At 40.2% G+C, this 12,710-nt stretch overlaps 1 protein-coding gene and 2 non-coding genes across 3 annotated transcripts in view; 2 read left to right on the forward strand and 1 right to left on the reverse strand.

Annotated features, from left to right (window-relative positions):
* The window catches only part of LOC6032364 (matrix metalloproteinase-2), a 556,187-nt gene that overhangs the window by 36,545 nt on the left and 506,932 nt on the right, over window positions 1-12,710 (forward strand). The gene's annotated exons all lie outside the window — the stretch shown is intronic.
* On the forward strand, window positions 2,731-2,803 carry Trnar-acg. Its single transcript has one exon. It is a non-coding gene; the product is annotated as a tRNA-Arg (tRNA).
* On the reverse strand, window positions 12,035-12,107 carry Trnar-ucg. The gene has a single exon. It is a non-coding gene; the product is annotated as a tRNA-Arg (tRNA).

Raw genomic sequence — 12,710 nt, forward strand, 5'->3', positions numbered from 1 at the left:
TCGAAGGGAAAGACTTTCGAGGGAAAATGTATTCTAATCACTCCTTCAAACATGAAGTGGGAGATCCACTTCGGCATTAGCAATGTAAATATCTAGTTTGAACGTTACGAAATCCTGGCCAGAATTGAACTCCGGGGGTGGTCCCATAAATTAAGAGAGTATACGTCTGTCCAAACATAGGGACCCCTACGAGTTACGAGGACTGATGATGATGAAACCGAGGAAGATGCAATCCAATAAAAGGAAGAAGTTGCTGAGGAGGATGACGCGATGCGCTCACAGCTCGACAATGAATCCCACTTAATTTTTCATTCTCTAATCTTACTTTATGCTTCATAATCTGCATTGATGGGATGTGCAACGTGCTGGCATTTCATTTGTACTTTTCAGTAACTTATGTGTGTTCCAGTCTGGCGAGGAAAGCGCGTGGTTGGAGTTTTGTTTATGTTTTTCCTTGTGTGGAGTTGGATGCCTTCTTTCTTGTTGAGAGAGAGAGATGCTTGAATGAGTTATGAGTTCTTGGAAGAATCTTTAAAAGCTGTTTGTTCCATTGAAAAGAGCAGTGTAAAGAACACAATCGCCATTCAAATGTCAAGCGATGTCATCGAGAAAGTCAATCATTTCAAATTCAAATTCAAATTCGGTTTTATTGGCGAATAATCAAGTTCAAGATACAATAAGTTCTTTTGAAGTACAAAACAGAGTTTTGGAGTTCCTTTCAGCTGTGTGTTACATCATAATCCATTTTGGAACAGTTATTGCTTGTAAATAAAGGTGTTACCAAGAGTAAGAAAAATTAAAAAAAAACTTACTAAACTTGCTAGGAAAAGGGGATAGAAATAGAGAAAGCTTAAAACTAGATCACAGTTTTTTATCCTTTATAGATGTGCTTAATCATTAATTCCCCGAGGGCTAGAAATTGCTCCGCCTTGTTACGGCAGCTCCGAAACCGCGTCATCATCTCCCCCGCGAGAGCAAAGAACTCCGGCAGGCTAAAGAGATCTTCCCCGGTGACTTCTTGCTGGGCCGCATTGCCGCTACCGGCCGCGACCACGCTGGCAAACGATCGCCCCCAGCCAGGAGGGATCGCTGGGATGTCCGCTGGAACCGTACGCTGGCCAGCTGCAGGAACGGCTGCACTCGTACTTCGTTGAGGAGGGTGGGACGCTGCTGCTTTCTTCTTCCTCTTTTCCTGCTCCTCGAGGTAGGACTTGCGCGCGACGCATCCGCGGTAATTACCGGTATGGTTACCGCCGCAGTTCGCGCACTTTACGCGCGGCTTGGTTTGTTCTGCGTTTTCCCCCAAGTCCGCCTTTCGTGGCAGTGCGCACACCTCCGAGAGGTGTGACTCACCGCACTTCACGCAGCGGGGCTGGAGGTTGCAGTTCCGCGAGCCGTGGCCGAATTTCTGGCAACGGTGACATTGCGCTGCGTTCGTCGGATTTTTGGAGTAAAACCGCCAGTTTACCCAAAAACCGTCCAACGCCTTAGTCCGCCGCAGGTCTTGAATCTTGACGGTGCCGCGGTCGAAGTACAACAGGTACAGTGTGTGTGTACCTGTGACTGTTGTCTTCCGCGAGAGGACTTTTATGTCTCGCGGCGTTATTCCGGCACCCGAGAGGTGCTCCTTGAGGACGGAGGTCGGGCGGTCTTGGTACCCCTGCAAGACAATCTTTACAGCGGTCTTCTGCGCGGGGTCAAATGTGTAGAATTTGAAGTTTTTACGCTTAAATTTCTCCACAACCAAGTCGAAGTTTTTTTGGTCAAATGTGAACACTTGCACTGACGCTTTACCTATTTTGAGGCAGTACACGAGGCCTTCCAGCTGCTCGTCAACATCGTCCGCCAACGTGTCCAAAACAAAAATTGGTGGTGGTCGTCGTTCCTTTGGAGTAATTACTTTTTTGGCGTCGGCACTTTTTCCGTGCACGACCATCGTCGTCGTCGTCGTCGGTAGTGCTACCGTCGGTGTTGTTGTAGCTGCTTTCCTCGTCACTCAGCCTCGCGAACTTGTTACTGGTGGGAATGTTGGCGGATGTTGAAGCGCCATCGGTCGACGGATTGCCGGAAGTAGCTGAACGGAGCCTAATAGGGCTGCGATCCTGGACGCGGTAATTAGCGTGTAGTAACTTGGGGTCGAATCCTTTGGCGCTCACACTCCCCGGCGCGATGGCGGTCGACGCGGCGTTGGTTTGTTTACCTTTTTGCACACGGCCGGTAGACGAACTTCGCGGGTTTTTCGAGGCCGCACTCGAGCTGCCACGGCCACGGCCGGCCCTTGGCATGCTGTTGGAGCAAACTCGCGGCTAATCACGGTAAATTACGGCGAAAATTTTCGAAAAAACGATGGAGCACTGAGCACTTGACTGCTGCTTGCACTCGTGCGTACACGGAGGTGAAGTCAATCATTTTCGAAATGGAAATTAGCTGTTATGACGATAAAAGCAAATTCATCTGCTCCTTTTTTATTTCTCAGCCTTCTTCAAACTTATAACATATTTTGATATAAATACCATTATTGTTTTATGCTAATAATTTTTTTCAATTTTTGAAAAGTATGGCGGTCAACGATTGCTTTAAAATGTCCCAGTCAAATCAATCCGAATTCTGAAACGGAATCTAATTAGAATCGTATACAAATTCCGTTTCAAACGCAACAACCGGTTCCGTGTTCGAATTGATTTGACTGGGGTGTATCTAAAATCTTTTAATTAAACCTTATTTCAAAGGGGTCCTGTGGCGCAATGGATAACGCGTCTGACTACGGATCAGAAGATTCCAGGTTCGACTCCTGGCAGGATCGCACCGAAGCAAAACTTTTTTATTACTCGTAGATGCTATGCCTGCAGAATATATCGCAGTGTCAACCTTTCCCCACATCATTTAGCGACGGTCTTGCTTCACTGACATTCTACGGTAATAACTCAACAGTCCCGTCCATAAGTCAGACGAGAAAATTGTACTGCAGTAAGGAAAAGGTTTGTGTCTTCTTTTTTTCCAGCTAATAAATCAGAACTTTTCGTCGCCCCTTCCAAAAGCCCTTCCTCAAATAATCAAGAAACGTGTGCTGACGATCCAATCACTTTCCGATCTTCACGCGTAATACTCAGTGTTGAAACTCTTCCTGCATGGTTCAACGGGTCTTGGTTGATGACTTCTTCTTCTTCTACTCGCTGCCTATAAATACACGAGCAACAGCAGTAGCAATCTCAACCGGGTCGAGTTACGAGACATTCAGTTTTCTTAGCAGATTTTCATTTTTCGATTATCTTTTATTTTAATACCTCGCGATCAGACTTTAATTTATGTAGTCGCCCCGCGGCGCCGCCAGCCATCGATGCAGTGTGAGAATAACTTCATGAAGATGCAGAAATACTCCCAGTTGGAGATCAGCCTGGATAAGATGCTGTAAGACGGCACGTGGCACTGAGTCAGTTGCTGACGGCGGGAGAAAGTAAGCCAGGAATAGGACGCAGAATTACGACTTCAAGAGAGAGGATTACTACGTGGGTTTTGAGAAGAGCTGGTTGTAGGTTGTATGAATTATTTTGATTTGTTTTTTCTTTGCAGATTAAGAAAAATCTTTGATTAGGATAAAAAAAATCCTGTCGGAAAAAGGAACACGTTAATAAATAAAATAAAAAAAAATACTTCCACTTAATTTCTTACACTCGGGTTGGTTCTCATTTTCATAGCATTCTTGAACTTTTAAATATTTTTGTTTCATTGCTTTTGCGCACATTTACGTCAGCTGACGCACTTTTTCTTCAAAAATGCAGGTCATCTTTTGTAACGCGTCATATTCTACTAACCCAAATTTCTCACAAAAAAAAACACATTTTTTTCATCCACCCACGTGCCGTGGCACAATTCGCGCCGGTAAACCATCAATTATCGTGCTCTGGATGCTCGAAATATCTGAAATTTTTCGCTCACCCCGAAACAAGGATCCCACATTCTAGATATTCAACCGCAGAAGCAAGTCTCCCATTAGTCATCTCAAGTCTCGTGAGTTCACCCGAGAAGCCGAGGCCTGGCAGGGGATCAAATGCTGAACTCATCCCGTTCCATGTGCAACATCTGGACACGGTCTGCCGACTATCCAGAGCCAATTAGACAATGCTAATTTGCCTGGTCGTGCGAGATCATTGACGGGAGCCCGTCAACGGAAGTCTGGGGTGGTGTTTTGTTGGAATTTGTGTGTTTTACCAGCACGTAAAGAATGGCCGGGTCAGCGATCGGCAAACCAAACACACATTGGGCAAGGGTTAACTGCATTTGAGTCATTGCGAATCACAGGGAAGGAATTTTTCTTGAGTGCACATTCGGTGGGATTTTGGTGGTTGTTTGGGGAAGATTGTCTGGTCTGATGACTTGATTTAGATGGGATCAAACCGAAGTGAGTCATGTTCAAATATTTGCATCTGGATGAGATCAACAATGAATTTAATTTGTTTTGCAAAATAAATCAGGCTTTCTCATCCTTTTCCTTAAATGCAAAGTACAGATAATTAATTTTGCATTTTGCATGAAGAGCAGGATAAATTTTCAATGACTCCAATGATTAAATATTTTGTATTTTTTATTTTTCCTATATATACCTCTGCATTTATGATTTGCTTGTTCATAAATGATCCAAACATCATGCGTAATTATAAACTATTTTGCAATGAGTGTAACAGCATTTAAATTTTGTCGCTGTCACAATTTGGTATCTGAAGAGAATTTTGAATTTTAAATGAATTTTTGAAAATCTGTAAAGTGTAAATTCAATTTCCAATCTGATTTTTCAATTTTATTAAAAATGCAAAAAAAAATATTCAAAACAGCGTAACAGCATTTAATTTAATTGAGCAATGATACACAGTGAAAAATTGTGTAAATTTGAATGGTGTAATTTTGGAAGATTGAATATTACATGTTTTATGATGTAATTTTACCTCAATTTAGACTAAAAAATTGACATTACACCAGTAAAGTGGCAAAATCACAGATTTTCAGGAACTGTGAAGCTTAATTTCAGCGTTTTTTTAATTTCAAATCAAGTGATAAAGTGACATGTTTAGTAGGAAGTGAGAAAAAAAGTTAAAAATACAATATTTTGCAAAATAAGTTGTTTTCGAGGCAGAAATTCTTATCCTTAATCCTTAACCTGTTAAACTTATGAGATTTTGTGCTAGTATAAGTTTTTGACAATCAAGATTATTATTTTTTAGCAGAACTATTTCAATTTTTTTTTCTGCATTATTTTCAAATAAAACCAAATTTAAGTAAAGTTAATGTGAGGGAATAAGATTTTAGCATCTAGTTTCATATAAAATTTTATAACACAAACAAGAAACAAGAAACAAGAAACAAGAAACAAGAAACAAGAAACAAGAAACAAGAAACAAGAAACAAGAAACAAGAAACAAGAAACAAGAAACAAGAAACAAGAAACAAGAAACAAGAAACAAGAAACAAGAAACAAGAAACAAGAAACAAGAAACAAGAAACAAGAAACAAGAAACAAGAAACAAGAAACAAGAAACAAGAAACAAGAAACAAGAAACAAGAAACAAGAGTTAAAAAATGGTTTCTACGTAGTATGTTAACAGCCACCAGCACTGTTAACCCATTAAGTACTTAATGTAATGCTTTGAAGTCACTTAGACCCCACACAAACCCACCCTACCCATCAAAATCCCTATTTCATTTCCGTCTGTCATCCCATGATCTCCTCGCTAGGTGGCCACCGGCCATCACCACGGGTCTCAAACACAATCGCCCCCTGTCATTCTCATCGCTCTAAATCCCATCACCTGCAAGGTCCCTTCGCGAACGCTTTGTTTACTTCGCCGACGACTGTGTCGTACGTCCACCCAGGAGACGTCATGTTTATTGCATTTGCAGCGATTATTTACCAACACAAACAACAACAAAACAATCAGACAGCAGGGCGTGAGCGCGAATGAGATGTCAGAAAATGAGCCGTTTCATCGAGGTGGGCACGCTAAAAAATGTTTGTGGAGGCTTTTTTGATTGCTGGCAACACTGATTTTTTGACAGGTCTAATGTGTCAAGGTTGCCAACTTTATTGAAAGTGTTTTAACACGCGACCTGTCAAAATCAAGAGTTGCCAATTTTAAGAAAAACATCCAAATTTTTCTCACAGTGCTCCCAGTAACGAGATTCATCCCAGCGGCGAAGCCGCGTTCCCTTGACGGATGTCCCCTGGGCAGTATGATCCAACGCTGCCCACCCGAATACACATGCACTCTTGAGAGATATTGAGAAAGGTCAGGTCCAAACACGTTAAGGTTGACCACGTGCAGCCGGACTGGATGCTGCGCATGGGTCTGTCACGGTCGTTTTTTGTTCCGGACCTTCGGGGGTCGGAATCAAACTGACTGACAAAGACAAATGGCTAATAACTGCAAATGTGTCATCGCGGAATCGTACCTGTGGTGAACAACCGTAGAAAATTCCTACCGGGAGGACGTATTCAGCTTAGTCACGGTCAGTGGACACGGAGAAAAGTGTTCCTGCTGTCATGAACTTTTATTCGTGATATCGTGAAAACTTCAGTCATTCTTTCATAGAATGGCATGGGTTTGGCAGTATTCAACGGTGATTTTTACGGAACTAATTTTCTCAGTGCACCCACCACAAACTGAAAGGGACCGGTGGGAATTCCACGGAATCCCATCGGATGATACCCAAGTGAGGATAATTGATCAACTCACGCTCAACTCATCAACGAAGAGGTGGTCAACCCGTTGAAAGGAGGTCTTGCTTGCCCTAAATCTCGCGTTGGTCATGAACCCTGACGTCACCAAGGCAGGTGACTAAAGGTTAGACAATTTCCGCTCGCGATTATCTCGTCCAAACGGATCTGCAAGCCCTTCTTTGTGCTCGGTAGCCAGTTTCGGCACGTGGAGTCGGTGACCTGGCTGGTGTTGAATGGGTATTCAAATTTTGCTGACGGTTGCCGGGCTTAATGGGAGAGGCAAGCGGTCTATGTTTGGCCATTCCCAGGTGTTGGTTGATGTGGTGGCTCGACTGGTGCTGCTGTCTCTTTGTCTCGTGTTGCAGCCGACAAAGAAATTAGAGCTGTCAGGGTTGGCGTTACGTGGATGAAGCGTGTGTGTGATATAATTTGACACAGCTTTAGTATTCAATGGAGACATGGCATGGCCTTCCCTCTAACGTGGGATTTCTGCTCCAGCGCCTCTGACGAGACAGGAGAAACCGGGACCGACGTTTTACTTCACCATCCGTTAGAAGCTCAGTGGATAAGGCGGGAATCGAACCCGCGTCTCATAGCATCATCGGGATCGGCAGCCGAAGCCGCTACCCCTGCGCCACGAGACCCATTCAATGGAGACATGTTAGTCGAATTATGTCAAAGTATGCAGAAATAATATGCTGGAGTTGAATTCTAAGGAAATCTATTACACTTGATTCTAAAAATAATAAACTTTCCAACAAATTCTACAAGACCTTACCTTTCCCTCCGTTTAAGATCATCCTGAAGAGATAAGTCATCCTTTCTTTTGTCTTCAATTTTAACAACTTTCAGCTTCAAAACCGAAACGGACTTTGTCACATTCCTTCTGCCAGATTATTTATGGTTTGTTTGTATTAAATTTAAAGAAAACGAGGATCATATTTAGGATTGTCACCCAGCCAGTCGGAAGAACGTGTAGAAACACACCGTAAAACCACCATCATAAGACCCCGACCATCATCTTCTGGTTTGTCCTGCATCCACAGTGGAAGAAAAGGGACACGTGTGCAACAAGTCGCGTTTCTTTCGAAACTTGGAAAGGGGAAAAGATAACCCAAAAAGACAGAGCCAACCAACAATGCGAACTAAATAAACACTCTTGGAAAAGGTGTTCGACTTAGGGGAGTTTTGGGCGAGAAGGAGAGTCACTGGTCACTTCTTGGGACGGAGAATGGTTTGGAACCCTGCCGTGCCCTAGCAAACACCAGCAGGAGTGACTACACAGGAAAAGCATTAGATTTACGCGTTTCTCCTCCGATGTGTAACCCAGAAGGAGATTCTCTGTGTGTTCTACGACTGGTTGCAACAGCTACTGGATTTGAAGTTGAATGCAGTGTTGGCAAGTTTGTTAGAAATGAATTTAAAAAAAATTGGGATTGGGATTGGGATTGGGATTGGGATTGGGATTGGGATTGGGATTGGGATTGGGATTGGGATTGGGATTGGGATTGGGATTGGGATTGGGATTGGGATTGGGATTGGGATTGGGATTGGGATTGGGATTGGGATTGGGATTGGGATTGGGATTGGGATTGGGATTGGGATTGGGATTGGGATTGGGATTGGGATTGGGATTGGGATTGGGATTGGGATTGGGATTGGGATTGGGATTGGGATTGGGATTGGGATTGGGATTGGGATTGGGATTGGGATTGGGATTGGGATTGGGATTGGGATTGGGATTGGGATTGGGATTGGGATTGGGATTGGGATTGGGATTGGGATTGGGATTGGGATTGGGATTGGGATTGGGATTGGGTTTGGGTTTGGGATTGGGATTGGGATTGGGATTGGGATTGGGATTGGGATTGGGATTGGGACTGGGATTGGGATTGGGATTGGGATTGGGATTGGGATTGGGATTGGGATTGGGATTGGGATTGGGATTGGGATTGGGATTGGGATTGGGATTGGGATTGGGATTGGGATTGGGATTGAGATTGGGATTGGGATCGGGGTTGGAATCGAAAAATTAATCGAAATCGAAAGATTAAAAGTTAATCGCAAAATAAATTTTCTCAAAACTAGCAACACTGCCAACAAAACGACGATGAACTCTCCATAAGGTGGCTGCCTATTGTACGTTGCGCTGTAACCTGAGGAGATATTTTCATTTTAAAAGTAATCTTGTTTTTCAAACTCTGGAAGCGCTCCAAGCTGGTGGCTTCCGTTTTATGCAAACCTCCTTCTCCTTATTCCCTACTCCACCTTGGTTTGGACTGGCCTTCAAACGGTGAGAGTGTGTGTGTTTGTGATTTATGAAGTTATTTCATGCCGTCTTGGGCCGGTGAGTTATGGAGCCGAGATTGGAGTGTTTCGAAACTGTTAAAGTTGCTGAACTATGCCAGTATTACGAGTAATTAAATCCGCCCAAGATTCGGCATTCCAACGATCGGTCGAACTTCGTCTGGAAATCAAAACAGTCGAACATATGTTTGCGTCTGGGGCAGGAAAAGCAAGTGTCAAATTACAACGACTGCTGCTTAAGGTCTCTGGGCTCACAACATAGTGCGTTGAGAACAAGTCGTAAAGTTCATTCGTTTGAGCATCGCCAAAGCAACGGGAAGGGTTCAAAAGACGACTGCCGGGTAAGAAATGGGCAAGAAATGACGAATGTTTATGCGTTTGGAATTAGTACTTTACTTAGCGATTCGGTACGCTTAGTTGCGTTCTGTAAGGTTTCGTTGACCTAGCCGCAGAACTACAATAGTGAAGTTTGAAGATGACGAACGTTTGACGACTCTTTAAAATGTCATTGGGTAAAAGGGCTTTGGGTTCCGGATAATCAAGTGGGTTCCATCAGTAGAGACATGAGGGCCAATTGGTGCGTGACTATTGGGACTGTTTTCACAGAATCAACAATATTTATGTTGGCCACAAAATTTGTTGATCATAAATGTACAGAGTGAAGTCAATAAACTGTTTCAATCAGCATATTTAATAAAAAAAAATAAAAAAAAAAACCTCTTTTAAAAACTTCAACATAACCTCATAAGCGTTAATTGTGTGCATGAATTTGAGTACCTTCGTGGTTCTCAAATTCATTACCACAATTTACGATTTCGGGGATTGACGTTTTTCCGTGTATTTTTGACGTTTCGATAACGGAAATTTCTGAACACTTCAAAATGTCTAAGATAAAGTTGTAGGAAAATGTTTAGGAATGTTAAATTTTTTGTTCGATAATTTATATTTTTTTGCAATTTAAAAATATTTCAATAAGAATGTGCACCCCGGAAAAAAATCGAAAAACTGAAATTTTTCTACAATTATTCTTTGTATACTTTGTTATTTAATTAGACTGTTAATTGATGAGATCCCGCCTCTTAAAGTTTCAAAATTGTGAAAAATGGGGTTTCTCAGTGTCACCTACACAGAAATTAGTAGCATTTTAGAATATTTGAAATTTGGTTGGTTGAATATTACATCTTTTTTGAGTAATTTTACCTAAAAAAATGTGTATAAATGTGAACCTTTTCCTGATGTAAATATGATATCTTTTGACACAAAATCTGTAACTATTCTCTGTTGAATTTTACTTTTATTCCTGCTTAATAAACTCTCATTTTTTAACTCATGAGTTTTTTTTTAAATATTGAAGGCTATTGTGTTTCATATATTAAATTTCTAGATCTGAACATAAACGCCTGATCTCAGAAAATGTTGGTTTTATTTTCAATGTACGTGCATACAAAAAGTTGTAAAAAAAATATGTGAATGTACTCCTATAAATTGCTAGAAACATTTATTTATTTTTATTTTAAAATATACCTTTGTTAGTCAAATATAAAGTACAAAAAAAAAAAAATTCATATTCTCCTAATCTCAACCAACTCTTAAATCAATATTTATGAATAAACATATGTAAATGTTTTGAAAAAAGAGCAAACTATTCACCTTGAATTTAATCCTAACATTTTAGCGAGTATTTGCAATTTTTTAATAGATATTTTTTTCATTTTAAATTTAGCATGAAATAGCCTACAATATAAAATTTTATAAAACTCTTAAAAAGGGCATCAATCAACAAAAGCACTGTAAATTTGGAATCTGAAAGATATATTTTTATGGGACAAGTGTGCGCACTTAAATTTTCCGTACAATTTTATATGGACAAAAAATAAAAGTTGCTCAAATCGATTGATGCATAACAAAAATATGTTAAAACGTTGAAAAAATTACATCCATGCAAAAAACATCGAAGTTTCTAAATAATAACCTTAAATATGCCTGTTTTATAAATTAAAATTATTGAAACATTTAACTACTTGTCAAAAATACTCTTATAATAATTTATTTAATATATATTTTAAAAGCGTATTAATTCTGACTTACGTTGTTTATTTTGTTCTCTTTTCAGGTACGTTTCAACCATCCTGTTTTTCAAAAGGGAAATCTAGTAAAGTAAAGTAGGTTCAGAATACGAAGGACGAACAACAGTAGCTCAAGTATTTGAGTTATGGTTGATACCAGAATACCACAAAGTGACAGCAGATCGCTCAAAAAGGTTTTCGTTTCAGAACTGTAAAAGACTTGAAAAATCATGCAAGACAAACTGAAGGCGAAACGAAAACTGAAGAGGGAGAATGTATTCCTTAGCCATATGATAAATGCGTGAACAAGAAGTAAAAGTACGAAGAACCAAGAATGAACATTGTTTCCCGTCTCGTTTACTGGGTGTTTCAAGTCAAGGGTCCGGATGTTACGCTCTAGGGAGCATGCAAGTTAAAGGGAAATTTGAAAGAATCTAATAAGATTATGAAATAAAAAAATTCAGAAATATCTTTTCATGGAATTTTGAATTTCATTAATAGTCATAGAGTCAAATAATTTTAATCAAGTTTCTTGAATCTTTCAACCGACAGTGTAATATTTCTTTTTTCCAATTTCCCGTCCCTGCTTTGCATCAAACCAAGGCACGTGGTATAGAACCAAGGTTCTGAAGAAGAAAAAATAGGACAAAGTCACATTGTTTATTTATGTACGTTCACCCAAAATGCAATCAGACGCATTGTACAAATTGCCGCTGTTGGCTTTGGTGGTAACAAGCTGCAAAAAAATGGGATAGAATTCCAAACAAACGTTGTGATTGTTTTATGACATCCTAATTTTCGGTGTTTTCTTCATGCTGGGTAGTTTTTTTTCTAAACTTTAGCGATCCTTTCGTCATTGTTTTATGAGGGTTTCAGACAGAAAAAAGGGAATTGTGACAAGAAGAACAAATTAAGAGTTTGTTTTTAGAATCAACAAAAAAAAGATTCCAGTCGACCGTGACAGGACTCGAACCTGCAATCTTCGGATCCGAAGTCCGACGCCTTCTCCATTAGGCCACACGGCCGCTTATGATTAGGGTGGAAATTAACGCCCCTGGTCACCTGCTGGATAATTCCAGGTTGATAAGGGAATTTTCATAGTCATTACGTTTAATGATAGTATGCATTTAGTATAGGTATGAGTAATTTGCCACGTTTCTTGTGTGGTTTAAAATGTCGCTTTTATTTCGCATATTTTCTTCAGTGTACATAACACAAAACGTTTAAATCTTAAAATTTATTAAAATTGATCATGAATGGTTTGTTTGAATTCAAGTTTTATTTTTATTTTTTGTTTTAAAGAATTCTGAGAGTTCAGGTTAAAATTCTTATTGAATTCATGATGGATTCTTGTTCGATTTTTTCTGAATAAAAATTCTTCCAAAAAAATATTCTTATTAAATTCATATTTACTTAAAACATGGTGAAAAGAAGCTCAAAAAGTACAGAATTGCTTTTTCTGAGATTATTGCCTAAAATGATAACTCAACGTGAACCGTCACTAGAGCAAGTGGTATAGACTGTTTGTTTACATCTGAAGTTTCGCCCTTTTGAAATGTTACTTCTGAAAATATAAGCATTTTGCATAACTTTAATGCCATCTGTAATAACAATTTCGAACTCACTTA

Source organism: Culex quinquefasciatus, chromosome 2 (genome assembly GCF_015732765.1).
Source record: "Culex quinquefasciatus strain JHB chromosome 2, VPISU_Cqui_1.0_pri_paternal, whole genome shotgun sequence".
Classification (NCBI taxonomy): Eukaryota; Metazoa; Arthropoda; class Insecta; order Diptera; family Culicidae; genus Culex; species Culex quinquefasciatus.